A 16,235-nucleotide genomic window follows, 5' to 3' on the forward strand; every position below is an offset into this window, starting at 1 on the left:
GCCTGGTTCTGCCCAGGTGGATGGGCACCTTCATCATTGCTGCCCAGGCCTGACATGCTCACTGCACCTTCTGTTTCTGGAGGGTACTCCTTGGGCTCCAGACAGAATGATTAATGGCCCTTTAGGCCAACCTGAAAAGACCAGAGAGACAAATATACCTCATTCATAGAGAAACAAGCCTCAGGACATACATTATCTAGGAAAAATGGGGTGGCCAGTGAACTAGTCCACGGAGGTATTTAGCAGTTTTATTGTAGGACTGGGTGTGTGTATTGGTGTGTGTGTATAATCAGAGGTCTCAAAAATGTGTATGTACTTAAATATGTGTTTATACAAATATATATTCATGGTTTTCATAGAAAAGCTTTCTTGATTTCTATTTCAAAAGTATACAAAGTGATAAAACTAAAGGCAAGATTTTATTTTTTTAAATTGATACAAACTTTAATGTCTGAGTCATTAGATCTGTACTAGAAATTTTAAGCACAACACCTGCAAATGACATTGGTGTTCCATTTTGCGGATATGAAGCATCATCCTTAGCAGTTAAGTCTCTCTAGTGCTCAGATTCAGTTAGGGACAAGAATATGTGAGTCTACGTATCATGGTCTTCTTGGTACTTGTATAACATGTTTGTTAAAAACAAAAAGATACTATGCAATGTTATAGGAGAGCTTTTCTTACATTCTTCATATATATATATATACATATACATATACATATACATATATATATATATATATATATATATATGTTGTTCTTATGACCCATGCTTGTAGGGGCATTTCCTTGAGTAACTAGGACATTTGTATAGCATTTAATGACCTTTGGGCGTATTATATGTATGCTGAAGGATTAAACAAGAGAATTTATATCATACATTTAACACCTTGCTCATCTCCTAAATGATAGTTAGCTGTTAGAGTGATCGTTCTTAATTTCTTCCTGGACCAGGTATCTTTCTCTGTGTTTCACAGCATCACTGATGAAGTCTTTAGCATTTTGCACTCATGAACAATACTGTAACAATTCTTCCTTTGGATAATTCTATGCATAAAGCCACTGGTATGTCTTTAAGATAGTTCCTCAGAGGAGAATTTTCTAGTGTTAAAGGGTATCCATTCATTCACTAATTGCTTTTGAGGAAAACTTGTGTTTTTTAAACATTGTGTGTATGTGTATGAGTACATCTGTGTACAGGTGTAGGTGCACATGTGTGCATGTGTATGTGGAGACCAGAGGTTGCATGGGATACCTTCTGCAATCATTTTCCATTTTCTTTACAGAGGCAGGGCCTCTCAGTGAAGCAGAGCTGGCCAGTTCTTCTAGTCACCCACATCATTCCTGGGCTCCCCTGCCTGTGCCTATGCACTGTGATGACATGCGGGCAGCCATACCCAACCAACTTTGACATCCTCACGCTTGCCTGACAAGCACTTGAACCACTGAGCCAACTTCCCAGCCCTGTTAAACTATGTTTTACTGAGGATTTATATTTGCCAGTCACAATTCCAGGCAGAAATAACCCCAGTAACAGTTCCTCTGGGCACTTGCCCTGGTGGAGAGAAATAATGAAACAAGTGCAGGGAGCTCAGTGTAAAACCAATTCCAACATTCAAGACACATGTTGAAAAGATGCTCAGAGGCTGCAATCCTAATGAAAATGCAGATGATGGCGAGGATAAGATGCCACTTATAACCAACCCATCGGCTCTACAAACAAGAGCGAGGGAATAGGCAGTGGAAGAGCCTATTCTACTTTCAATGTATGGTATCCATGCTGATCCTTATAGGGAACCATGGATACAGCCCTTTGGGAAGGAATCGATTCACATTAAGACAATAGGAAACACGTTTACTCAATACTCCAGGGAATTTACTCCATATAAAAACAATACATTAAAGGCATACATTCAATGTTGTTTGTTGTAAAGCTTCACTCACAGTGATAAAACACTAGAAGCAAGGCCGGGGGGATGGCTTGTCATGGAATGGAGCTTGTTGCCAAGTCTGATGGCCTGATTTCAATCCCTGGGACCCACAGAGTGGAAGGAAAGAACAGATTTCTGCAAGTTGTCCTTTGACCTCCACATACAAGCCATGGCACACATGCTGTCACTTCCAATATCAATAAATAAATGCAATTAAAAAATTAAACTAGAGACAGAGAGCTCAAATGAGGAGCCAAGGCTGGTGTTACAGGCCATTGTGAGACACCAAGTAGGTGCTGCAAATCAAACCCAAGTCCCCGGAATTGCTGCTGGTTCTCTTAACTACTGACACATCTCTCTATCACAAATAGTAGTTTTACTAAAGCATATCAAATACTCCAGCGAAGGTGGAGGGTGTTTGTGTTTAAGAAGTTCTAGGTAGAAACACTTCTCTACCTTCAATGCACGGTATCCTTGACTTGCACAAAAGGGGCCTTCAAAATCATAACAACAGGGAGCTGGGAGATGGCTTAGCGGATGAAGCATTTGCAGTGTACATATTAAGATTCAAGTTCAGTCTCCCGTGCATTGACCCATATAAAAGCTGCTGTAGGCTTAGTGGCCTGCTTTTAATCTTAGCACTTGGAAGGCAGAGTCAGGATCCCTAGAACAGAATGGCTAGCTAGACTAGCCAATCAGAAGCTCTGAGTTCAGTGAGAGACCCTGCCTCAGCAAACAATAGCAGAGTGATCAAGAAAGATACCTGACATCCATCTTTGGCCTTCATATGCATGCTCTCGCACGCATGCGCACACACACACACACACACACACACACACGCACGCACGCACGCACGCACACATATGAATATGCATACACACATGCACACACATACACCCATGCCACATACACACAGCATAGGTAATAAATAGGTCATGGACACAATTACCAGTTATTGTTCTTAGTGTGAAATATTATTTGAATATATTATATGTTGACAAGAAAAGGAATTGACATTCAACTCTGGAACCTTATGCTGTCAGGCCTTTTCATCTCTGTGATGTGAATTTTTCCTTCATTCGCCTCAATGGCGGTCAGTAAGAATCATGGTGGATAAATAGAGCAAAATGCCCAGCATGGAGTCTGGCACGATGTAAACACCCAAACATGTCACTTGCCCTTGACACTCAGCTTTTCAGTTGTCATAAAGACGAATGGGGAGGGGAGGGGGTGCTTTGGGATGTTGCAGATGAAGTGCTAACATGAGGCTGCTGGGAGAGCCAGCAGCAGCACTGGCAGGAAGCCTTTGGGGTCAGCATTCACATCTGTTCTCAAACATCCCCATTGCACACTATTGCTAGCAGAGAGCCTCACCAAGTTCAAGAAATTGTTGGCTCATCCAATGGCCAGGATGAGGCACAGGATGAGGTGAATTGCTCCAAAGGAATGTCTGGCACAAAGTCTCTGTTTCCAGAACTTTCCAGCACTGGCAGGTGTGAGATTCTGCAGTTACTGGGGGCCTGCCAAGGAGATTCAATGCTAACTGCTGAACATGAAGGGGAAAGTCCCCCGATAGGCATGCATGCTGTTGAAGGCAAGTTACAAAAGAGGGTACCAAAAAAAAAGTCAGTTCCTAGAACACTTTGCAGGCATTGATACTTGGCCCGAGACAGCCCGTGTGCTGGTTCGCTCTTACGTGTAGAGAGAAACGTGACCAGACAAGGCTTATCGACTAGCATTCTTTTCATACTGGTCTGTATAGCCAGTCTCTCACAGCTCACAGCGAAAGGACTGGAAAAGGAACGAAGTGAAAGTTTCTATCCACATTGCTCCCCTATCTGCTACGTCAGCAGAGCAGACCCTTGGAAGCTACTTTTGCTAGAGAATACAGACTCCTCACTTGGGACACCAAGGTAATTAAAATGAGATGAAAGCCTGATTTTTTTCCACCTTTATGTTGAGTCTGCCTCCTTTATTTTGGCTCAGATTGCTGCTTAACTCCACCTACCTCAGGTGTCCTGTCGCCTGTCAGGGATGAAGGCACAGACATGAGTAAACCATCTTTATTTTTCCTCCTGAGTCACTGTGAATTTCAAGGACAAGACTGACTGACCCATCAACATTTTTGTGACAAGGGGCTAAAGCTCCCTCCGAGCAATGGTGAGCCAGCAGGAGAGTTCACCCCCAGTTCACCTCCTGCCCCCACCCAAAGGAGAATAATCATCTATGCTGAAAATGTCTACCCAGTCTAGATTTGGTAGGGAACAGATTGGCCTTACACCTTGGCCATGCCTGTGATTGACAGATTGATAATACATTACATCATCTTGGAGAACTGGAGCTAAGACAATGATTAAGAGCATCACGCCACAGCGAGGACTACTTAATAATGCATCTTCCTTGATCCCTGCCCATCCTTCCGATGCTTAAACCTAAATCTCATGTTGGTGCCCCGAAGAGGAAGTTGCAGTCACTAAGACCCCATTGTCTTCTCCTGCTTTCACCTCGGGTTTGAAATCTTCCTCCAATCCAGTCTTCATAGAGAAGTAATGGAGCAACTGTGAGGGGTGGAGCCTCCCTGCTGTAGGGACTAAAGGCAGTGGGCAGCCTGGCGTCTGCAGGAAGGCGGAGGCATAGAGCAGAGGATGTGGCTACATGTAAACATGTACAGTTTGGGTTTGAGCCCCGAGACGGAAATCTCTTCCCACTTTCTTCTCAACCCTATCAAATCCTCCCTCACTTAAGGAAAGCTCTGTGTCTCCATCTTGGTAAATAATTGACTGCAAATCAAATCGCCTCCCCCCACCCCTGCATCGTGGCCCGTCATCAGAGGTGGCCATTGACAGTCCTTATTAACTCTATGGTATTGCTATTTTCATTGGCCACCAACACACAAAGGCTTTGGTGTAAACACAGCAGGCACTAATAGTCTGATGGGTTTAGGAGAATAAATATTCAGAATAAAACTGGACAGCAGTGTGTACTAAACAGCTTTTAAAATCTCAGTCACAGGGCTGGAGAGATGGAGCCATCATTAAGAACTCACACTACTCTCCTGCTGTTTACTATGGTAAAAGACCACGACTAAAGCAACTTATGGAAGAAAGACTTTATTTTGGCTTATGGTTCTAGAGGGAGAAGAGTCCATATGGCAGGAGAAGTGTGGCAGTGGGTGCCTGGAGAAGGAAGCCGAGAGAGGAAGTTTCCAACTGCATGCAGAAGGCTAAGAGAGTAAACAGGAAGGATGCTGAAGTTACACATTTCCAAAGCTTGTTCCTTGGTGACACAGTTCCTCCAGCCAACCCCACATCCGAAAGGTCCCATAACCTCCCAAACAGCTAAGTGTTCCAATTGAGAACTAAGTATTCAAATACTTGAGCCTCTGAGGGACATTTCTTACTCAAAGTACCATCTTGCTCTAGCAGAAGACCTGAGTTCAGTTCCCAGCACTTATCTGAGGTGGCTGAGAACTGCTTGTAACTCTAGCTTTAGGATATCCAATGTCTCTGGCCTCTAAGGCCACTGTAGTTTTCTGCACACCAAAACCAATACTGCATAAACTAAGTACGGTGGTGCACACCTATAATCTCAGTACTTGGGAGGCAGAAGAGGGCCATCAAATGTCCAAGGTCATCCTCAGCGTCACAGCAAGTTTGAGTCCAGGGGAAACTATGGTTACAAATCACACTTCGGGAGAAGGAGTCTCTGTTCCATTACAGGCCCAGGTCTGCTGCTGGGGATACCAGCGAAAGACTTTCCCTTGACAGGTCTCTATTTGCTCAAGTGTGAAGATCGGAGGCTGAATTAGACTTCCATAGTTCTTTTAAAAAGAAATGGAATTCTGGAGAGTGAAAGGGAGTATTGCCATAGGGACAATGCCCCAGGTCATTGTTCACAGGGAGATCTCTGAGGATGCTGGTAGCAGAAATACAGAAAGTGTGATAGGAAGTTATGAATACAGTTTACTTTAAAAAACTAGAAATACTGGTTTTGTAGAAACAGCATGTGTAAATTTAAGAAGTTAAGACAGAATTTTCCTTTTTCCTGTTTCATTCATGAGAATATTTTGACATGCTTAAGTTATATCAAATAATATGTTTTAGCCATGATTTTTTAAAAGGAATTAAGAAAAGGAAATTCTTGAGGAGTGGGTTTCAAAAGAGGTAAAATCTTTAGAGCTTCCTAGTCTGGGGAATTTAGAGGACCGTGGCAGAAAGTACGCTGAAGTAATCTCTACTGTGATTGGCTAATTCTTTGGGCCATCATGAGGTAACCCAATGGAGGACTGATTCTCTATGTATAGCCCTCTGACCCAACCAGAGAGCTGCTCACATACTGTTCATGTCACGTGCACACAGTCCGGGGTAGTCGAACTCCCCTCTGTCGGTCTCTGACTCCTGCTTTGACGTTGCCTGTCAGTCTCTTGGTGTTTGGCCGGCAGCACTGCCTCTGACCTTGTAGGTGTCCCAAGTGCTGTTGGCTTTATTAGGCTGTCTTTGTTCCCAAGATGTGGCTGCAGTCTTTCTTGATTAGCTCATATGGAGGCCCCTGTCTGTGAGGTTGTCTGTGAGATGGACGCTTCTGGTTAGAAGCCATCCTTACTTACGGTTCAGTCTGTTACAATTAACTGCCTTAAAAGTGGGAAGAGAGAAAGGACACTGGTGCCTTGCATACATTCCTCAAAGGCTTTCAGGGGAGACTGCTGGCCTGCTGTCACTGGCCCAGAGCTCTGCCTTTTCTCGTAAGCGTCTAGCTCAGTTACCTCATACCCAGCCATAGGCCCTCTTAGTCATCTTCCTCACTGCTTCAGACTGCCATTTTAACCCCAAACCTTTCCCTTAACACCAGCCTCCGTCCACTGCAAAGTATACAGGCAACTTAGAGTTGTTAGCATGATTCCCTGCTCCTGCCCCCACCACCTCACCACACCCTGTAAGGTCTACAGCAGAACCAGTTCACATCTCAGTAGCATGCCTGCCCAGCAGCCATAAGCCTTTGTGTTTGGTTCCCAGTACTGCAAAAATGAACAAGTAAATGATATCAGGCAAATAGGTCCAGAAGAGATAACATCTGTAATCCCAGCACTCAGGAGGCTGAGGCTGGAGAATTTTCAGGTCAAAGCTACTCTGGCCTATTTCCAAACAAACAAACAAACAAACAAGAAAGAAAGAAAGAAAAACCTATGGTGACAAGATTCCCTCTTCACTTCTAAACCATCACATTTGACCATCTTATATCAGTTATAATACTGTTGAGAGGAGATCGGCTACCCTGGGCTCTGCCCCAGGCAGAAGAAAAGGGGAGAGTGAGAAAGGTGACCCACCCTGTATCCTTCAGATTGTACTGTGCAGTCCTCTACACCAGCTGTAGAGCACAGCATCCCTCCCACTGTCCCAGCCTCTGTACAAATAAGGAGTATAGCAAACTAAATTCTGTCTGTCCTCTTACGTAGTCCTTGGTTGCTGTTGAAGAACTGTTTCCAAACTCCCACCCCAGCCCACAGGAGACAGCAAACTCTGCCAGTGCTCACAATGCCTCTTGGTGGAGTAGCGTGGTATTTGTGCATAAATGACACAGATCCTCGAACATACTTTAAATCATCCATAGGTTATTCAGAATGCAATACAGATGTGGGACAGACAGCTCTCATGCTTCATTATTTAGGGAACGGCAAGAAAAAGCCCATACTTGGTCTACAGAGGTTCAGTTTCTATTTTTTTCAAATCTTCTCAATCTGCCTTTAGTTGACTTTGTGAAGGCGAAGCCTGTGGATTCGGAGGGCTGACCATATGATGATCTGGTTTCATTTTTAATCAGAATGTAAAAAAATTAATGGGGTTGGGGATTTAACTCAGTGGTAGAGCGCTTGCCTAGCAACTGCAAGGCCTTGGGTTCGGTCCCCAGCTCCGAAAAAAAGAAAGAAAAAAAATTAATAATAATTCAAAGAGATAATTCTTTTTGTCCTGTGGAGTTAAGTTCCAACATATGATGAAGGACATAGACCACTCTCCACTACGGCATCTTGGTTGCATTTTTTTTTTTAGGGAGCTATGGTTTTCTCTTCCTGAATACTCGACAGCATTGAGAAACAGAAGAAGAGAGAAAATTAAAAAAAAAAATACATTGACTGCTTGTAACTTGTTCTAAATAATTTCATTTTGGTTTTGTGCTTGTGGGTCTTTTGTTTGTTTGTTTGTTTGCTTAATTTTCGTAAATGAATTGAACACAAATGAAAGAGAATGTTGTGTTAGCTCCGTCTTACAGGTAAGAAACTTTTGGCCTAGTGACCTACTGACTCATATACCTAGTGAAAAGTCCTGTCCAGCTCAGCCACTTGGTAAGTAGAGATTATCACCTGAGTGGTCAGTGGAAGAACTAAGGCAGAAACCTGGGCCTTTGATTACAGTTACCTGCTCTTGCACTGTTCCACCCTTGGTGTTGAAGGGCCCTTCCAAGAGACCCTATGACCTTCAGGAAGAAGGTTCTTCTGGTGCCATGGGAAGAATGGTGGTCTACCTATATCTACACAGACAGCTTATCCTGCTTTCCTTCAGCTCTCCAGTAAGCCTCAGCACAGAGGCACGTGGTTGTCATTAGCACAGAGCAGCCTGGTTGTCATTAGCTCAGCAGACAGAAGATTGTTCAAAGCCTGGACATTCCCACAAATCCCTGCTTGCTTCCTATCACAGCATGACTGGGCTCTGTGTAGCTCAGACAGCCCAGGGGAGAGTCAGAGAGAAGCTTGCATTCCAGATAGTTGCCATAAGGCCTAGCAACCCCCAGAAAAGGCTGGAAAAAATTAGTAAGGTTCATCCCCCCTCTCTTCTGTCCCACATACAGTGACACACTCTATGTGTGTGACTATAGAAGCCTCAGTAGATATTGGTTAGTCTGTAGCTGGGTAACCTAGGCTGGATCAGGCCTGGGCTGTTTGAGCAGGAACTAGAAAACTGGCCCAGACTCTGGGCTTATTCATTGCAAGCTTCACTGGATCACCATGGGGTGACATTTCTGGGTGTGTCTACCAGGATGTTTGTACAAAGGTTTAACGGAAGAAGGGAGACCTACCCTGAATGTGGATAACAGGAGTCCTGGGCTGATTCAAACCCAGAAAGGAAATAGAGTTGTGGATTCAATGTGTTTACTTGCCTCTCACTCCAGCTGTAGAGATGGGTGCAATACTCCTCAAACCATGAGCTCAAATACATCCTTAAGGGTTTTGTTTTGTTGCTTTTTGGGGGGTGGTGGTGCTTGTTTGTTTGTTACGGAGTTAATTACTTTGACATTAAAATGAAAAACAATAACAACAACAACAACAACAAAATAACAGAAACTCACATATTTGCATTCTGTCCTGCAAATGTTGGGGCTGTGAATGTGATACGGCATCATTATCTTTTGCATGGATAGATAGCACAAAATGTATTTCAATTGAATTTGAATAAATGTGACACCAATTTTTCATCTTATCTAGTTTAATTTTTATGTCATTATTCAGCCCCTGGAAAGTAAACACTTTGCACCCACCTGTATTGCCTGTTGTGTCTAATGTGTATGTTTTTGTTTACACTGGAAATATCTGTTTACTCACTGACATTGGGCAAGTGATTAGGAAAGCACACGCTAGCTGGGTTTATCACGATAGAGTCTTAGTTTGTTCTTTCACTCTGCTAAATACAAAATCCGTCTTTACATTTTTAAAAAAATTATTAAACCTTCATTGGCCAAACCTTCCTAAAAAGCAACCCCTCTGATTGCCTCCCGGTCCCTGTCTTCTCCTAGCTGCAGACAAACAACATGTATTACCATAATCGAGATAATTAAGGGTAATGCCAGGTACTGTTCTCCTCCAGGCTTCTGTAGTTCAGGGACTGCCAATTTCCTCTCCCTCCTAACAGCCTGGAGGCGTGGAGATTAACACCTACAAAGTGTGGTGGTTTGAATATAGATGAGGGGAGAGACAGGCTGCTGCCTTTGATTAAAACATTAGAAGAATAATTATTACAATAGCAAAATGGCTTAGGCCTTCTGCTGGGATTCTTTTTTCTTCTTCTGTTTACTATGTGTCTCTGAAACTTTTCCCTCAAACGATCATAGAGCAAATAACTGTCTCTGAGCATCTTACATTTCAAGTTGAGAATACTCTGTATGGTATCGCATGCAGAGTTAGCCCCACCATCACCTCCACGTCGGGGTAATTTTCATTGTTGCTGAAGAGAGCAAAATATTACTTCCAGAAAGCCAGCAGGCATTTTATTAAGCAATTGTACCAGCTGGAAATAAATGATTGCCTTTCTTGAGACTTCCTTTCAGTATTGGATGTTTTCATTTCAGCGGGAAGGACTAGCGAGGGTTCTTCCGAGGGTGGGTTTCTTAGCAAGCCCACCCAGACCCAAATCATAACCAGCTTTCAAGGCCATTGGCTGCTGTTTCCACACCCAGGTAGTGGTTACTTTAAGCTTGGGAACTGATTTCACCATCCCCCTTTTCCTCTGTGGCAGGCTCTGGATTATTTATGAAGGCACAGAGGTAGAGAGACACACATGTTGGACAAAATTCAAATGCAATACATGTATCCGCCCCTTCTTTGACTGTGATTTGTGTAAAACTCCATCCATGCTATAGCCACAGCCCCTGGGGCTCATCTCTGGTATGAGGTACAAGAAGCTGGCAGCATACTCTTCACACAGGACAAAGCCACGCTGGCTGCTGATTCTAAAGGCCCCATCATCCAGAATCTTGTTCTGTTATTGGAAAAAAACCATGAATCTGGCTAAGGTCACCATTATCAGGTAATATCTCCATTCTGTGTATTTAGTTGGAAAATAAAGTATATCAGGAAAGTGTAATTTAGAAGGGTGGAGTGAGGCACATAATTTCCAGGGCAGGGAAAAGAGTTCTGTTTGGGGCATTTTTAGTGGAACTGATCTGCTTTGGCATTAATTTCCAGCTTCTCCCTCTACCAACACCCCCACCCCCGCCCGCTTTAATAATGGAAAAATACAGCCCAAGACCCTGACTGCCCAAAAGTGACTGCTGGGAACCCTGCCTGTTGATCGCTTATTAGAACTTGTTTACTGCTTAACGTCAACGTGTTTGTTAGGAAAATTAACTGCCTCCCTGTAGCAATCTTAATTAAGCTAGGCTTGTTTCAAATCCCAAGAGAAGTATCTTTTGGTCATTCCATCCCTTCAAAATCTGCTATACTTTTTGACCCAGTTGCTTAGAAAACAGAAAAACAGAAAAAACCCTGTATGTAATCTCGTGAGTCAGGAACCCAGAACCCCGCCCTGAGATTGTGGGTACTCTAAAGAGACAGAAGGGGAATGAGACTGACATAACAGCCAGTGTTGCTCAGGAGGAAGTGGGAAGAAGGCGGGCACAGCCTGCGAGCCATTTCTGAGTTCAGCATGAGTGCTTCCACCACCTTGAACGTCGAAAGGGGACAGGGCTGAGTTTGGTGGAGATTTTTCTCTGGGAAACACAAGTTCCCAGTGGCAGTGAGTGGCCCCGTGGCATGCTAGTGAAGCCTCATCGTTAACTCACCTGGATTTAGTATCACCATGGAAACACACCTCTGGATGTGTCCCGGAGGGTTTTTCCAGGAAACTTGAACATAGAAGGGACGACCCACCCTGAGTGTGGGTGACACCATCCCAAACAAAAGGGAGAAATGAGCACCAGCACCAGCACCAGCCTTCTCTCTGTTTCTTGATTGTGGTCACAGTGTCACTGTCTGCCACAAGATCCTGCCGCCATGCTTTCTTCACCATGACTGAGTGTGGCCCCACACTGTTGAGACCGAATAAACCTTTCTTACTCAAGTCAGTTTCATCAGGCATTTTGTCACAGCAACACAACAATAAATTCCACACTGACTTCTCTATTTACTCCAGCTGCTTGATGGGGCATCTTTCCTCTTCACTTTCAAACTTCCTTCCTACCTGAACAGTTCTCCATATTATCTCCACCCTGGCCCAGAACCATTACAGAAGTCTCAGTGGTGGGACTGGAGGAAGGTCTTCATACTTAAGATATGGAACTGCAACACTTCTTCAGTAAATTGAATCAGAATCCTTTGGGGGTCAGCCATAGTATTAGGCTCTAGATCCTCACATGCCATGAGAAGCCACTGTTGGAGTTTGGAAACACTTGTGTCACCAGTAATGGGAATTTTAATTGGCAAGAGTAAGATGGTACTATTTCTTGAGCATCCTCACTGTGAAGACCTGTAGGGAGGTGAAATGTTCATAGTTAGGGCACAGAGATCCCTGGGTTCCCAGTCATAATGCCTTCAAAGCATCACCAAAATGTCTCTCCAGGGATAAAGTTCTTTGATTAACTCAAATAAAATAGCCTGTACTTGACATCATAAAAAGAAGTGTTTCTTCATGAAATATGAACTTCAACCGAACTGTGTGTTGCATCTCAGCCAGAACCCATGTCCTCACTGAAAAAGTTATTAGAGAAGAAGGCTAACCTTCCATTTGGACTGGGACCAATCAGATTAGCAATTCCTCTTAGAAGACAAACAGCAGAGGCTGTTATGTGTGGAGAGTCTGACTGAACTTGGGACTGGGATATGACAGATCCTGTCAGTTGTCACTGAGTTAGAACTCAGGCTCTGTCTGATCCAGGGCTTCAGGTTGGCATTTCTTCCCTGAATGACCTCTCTGTAGTTTGTGGTTTTTCTCAGTGAAGGGTTTTCCAGAAGCCAATCTGAGAAGCATGAGTTCTAAGAGCTTCTTTGATGAGAACCTTAAAATGATCTGGCGTCCAAAATGTTTGGAAAACTTATTGGACTTTAATCCCTACTTGGGTATTGACAACAAGCATAGAAGGCCTTCTTAAACTTGGGTCATGTGGAGTTTCTCAAACACACATGACCCCAGAATGTCTTCTTCATACCAACTACATGGAGAGATGTGTTCTGGAAAACACTGGGATAACAGCAAACATATTTGATCCAAAGAGGCTGTGTATGTGTCTCTACCATGACTTTCTGACTGATCCAGTCAGGGAGATATCAGTGACTCTCCATTATCTACATATGAAATGAATCTACACAGCACTGGCCCTATCTGTCTGCTATGAAGTGGGAAATATATGTCAATGACAACAGCTCTAAGATAATGACAAGAGCCAATGAGATGGCACAGCACATAAACTCTTGCCACACAAGCCTGATGACCTGAGCTTGATCCCTGGGACCTAGAGGAAACTCACTCTTTAGAGTTGTCTTCTGCCATCCACACATGTGTGTCTATTCTTAAATCATACATCACACACAATAATAATTAATAATAATAATAATAATAAAATAATGGGCTAATAAAATATTAACATGTGTATGTATACACCATAGATGTCAGGAGCCAGCTGATTACAGCCTATTCAGTAAATCTTATCCAAGGCCTTATTTTATAAATAAAATTTTATTAGAACACAGCCAGGCTTGTTTATTTACACATCATCTATGCCTGAGGACGTGCTGCAGTGGCAGAACTGAACAACTGAGGCAGATGAACAATTCCTCCCAGGAATGTGAAAAGCAAAGGCAGTTGCAACTCACAAGGGACAAAATGTGCTTCTTCCTGTGTGGCTTTCAGAGACCCTAAAGTGCTTGCTATTTGGCTCTTCACTGGAGAACAGAAAGAAAAACAAAAACGTGCTGATCCCTGACTTGTAAAAAAAGGATAATATACATTCAAGGACGTGTTGTACCAATGGGAGAAGTGACAGTGAGTACTCTGCTCTGCATGTGCAAAGTTGTGTTGTACAAATGGATGAAGCCCTGGTCTGATCCTTGGCTGGGGATAACTAGGTGGCTCCATCCTGCTTACCCAGCATGGAAGTGGTGAAGTTGTTCCACATACTTTCTCCAGATGATAACTTGAATGATTAACATGCCTGAGTACTTGTCACAAATTCTAAAAGGTTTCCCAGTCCACCATAATTCAAAGGAAAAGAGCATGCAACTCCAGGCATGTCCATTTAGAAGGAGCTCTGTGGCCGTTTAATGTAAATGCACCGTTGTGAGTTACAGCTGAAGGGCTGGTGTCTCTGTGAGTTTCTTGAAAATGTTAAGGATGAGGCTGGTGAGGTGGCTCAATGGGTAGAGGCAATTGCCACCAAGCCTAGTATAGTAACTTGAGTTCAATTCTCAAGACCCCCCAAGAGTTATTCCCTGACTCCCACCCCAGAGGGAGGGAGAGAGGAAAAAGAGAGAGAGGGAGAGAGAGAGAGAGAGAGAGAGAGAGAGAGAGAGAGAGAGAGAACAAACACCCTAGAAACAGATAATCTTCTACCAAATCAGTTGTAGGAAGATGAACAAACACTGAGAATCACAGTGACATTTCCAAACATTTCACCCTTAGGTTTTCTACAGGGGGGGGGTGTGTCACAATTGTCAAAATACCCAGAGGATCAGCATTCCAACATTCATTTTACTAATTTTCTAGAGCTTAGTAGCATAAACTCAACTGGCTTGCTTTCTGCTCATAGCCTAAGAATGCAAGCAGCAAGAACCAGAAGGCACCGGTTCTGCAGAGAATGCTCTCACCGAGACTATGATGGGATTGTGATAAGAGTCTGGAAGCTGAGTTAATGTGTGTCGCTACAGTGCCTATTCCTGGTTCCCAGGTCACGAGCTGCTAACAGCATCTGGTGTCCATATAGCTCTCCACTGAGGAATGCTTGCTGAGCTATTTGTAGAGTGCATCTCTAAGAGAGCACTTAAGACACCTCATGCTTTTCTAGGCTTCTCCCCACTTGGCTTGGGTGTGAGGGCTGTGATTATGTTTATAACAAAAAAAGGCTGATGTGCTTCTTCAGTCACAATGACATTTCAATGTCCTTTCTCTCCTAAGAATTGTTCTTGCAAGTGAAAACTTACCTCTTGGCCCTAAAGATTTTAGAAACTCATAGAAACAAGAGAGTAAAGACCATGACTTGGGGTCAGACTAGCTAATTAACACTATGCTTATTTAATCATATAGAACCACAGACATTCCATATCAATGTAGAGGCAAATGGCCTGCTCTTCTGCATGGATTTTAAGACTTTCCAAAATTTCACACACATGTATTATACTGTCCTCCATGAATTGGGTCCATGTCCTCTTTAACTGACCCATCCTGGGCCTCCACAACTCCCTGCAAGACCACTGTCATGAACCTTCCTGATATCTCAATGCCTTTTCTCTGAACTTGAGAAAAGGAACTAATGCGTCCCACTTTTACAGGGAATATCATTAAGGCTTCTGAGGGAATGCAACACGGTGAAGGAACAAAGAAACTGTTGAAAGTTGGCCTGAGTTCTTTAGGAGCCAACAAGTCTCTCTTCAGGTCTCAGAAGCCACTCAAAAGGTAAAGTGCTTGCCATGCAATTATGAACATACAACGGAAGCCAGGTAAGAAGCCAGGCGTGGTGGTGCGTGTTTACACTGTCAGCACTGCAGGGTACAGATAAGTAGCTGCTCCTCGGGGCTTACTGGCCAGCCACCCTAATCCACCAGCCAAATTACACACCAGTGAGAGACTCTGTCACCTGAAGAAGAGAATGTCACCTGAAGAAGAACACCCAAGGTTGACTCCTAAGCTCTATACATATATGTGTGCATATGCACCCACACATGAGCTGAATGGCCACAGATGCTGTATGGGTATCATATGACATGCTGGTGCTTACATATTTACTTACTAAGACTTAATCATGAAACCATGTTATCCCCTAAAGATGTCCCTAGCAACCACAAATATCCTAGCATAAAATATATCATGGCAATAAAAGTGGCTTGTGACAGGCAAGCTGCCACCGAAGTGTGTAAAATAAATTTTTAAAACTGGGTTAAAACAGTAGGAGGCATGATTGTCTACCAGAAATAAATGACAGTTGGAGATCGTCAAATATAGATAGTTTGCCACTCCTGGGTAGTCAATGAATCTCAATCTCTCTCTCTCTCTCTCTCTCTCTCTCTCTCTCTCTCTCTCTCTCTCTCTCTCTCTGTATAAAACATTTTAATAGTGACCCCTTGATTCTATATCCTGCCCAGAATTTCTTTGTATTCAAACCTAATGTTTAGTAAAAGGATCAGGAATGGATGGGTTGATATGTTAACCCAACAAAAAGGATTATAAATAAATGATAGGGCTGGGGTAAGGAAGGAAAAAACTCTGAGGAAGTAAAGCATATTTTCATAGTCTTGTAGCACTCCTTGCTATGTGAAATTGGCTATAACTTTACCCTAATATTGGCCAGTCACTAATAATAATATCAACTCTTTGAGTAACCTGTTAATGGACA

This window comes from Rattus norvegicus, chromosome 17 (genome assembly GCF_021556685.1).
Source record: "Rattus norvegicus strain SHRSP/BbbUtx chromosome 17, alternate assembly SHRSP_T2T, whole genome shotgun sequence".
In the NCBI taxonomy this organism is placed as follows: Eukaryota; Metazoa; Chordata; class Mammalia; order Rodentia; family Muridae; genus Rattus; species Rattus norvegicus.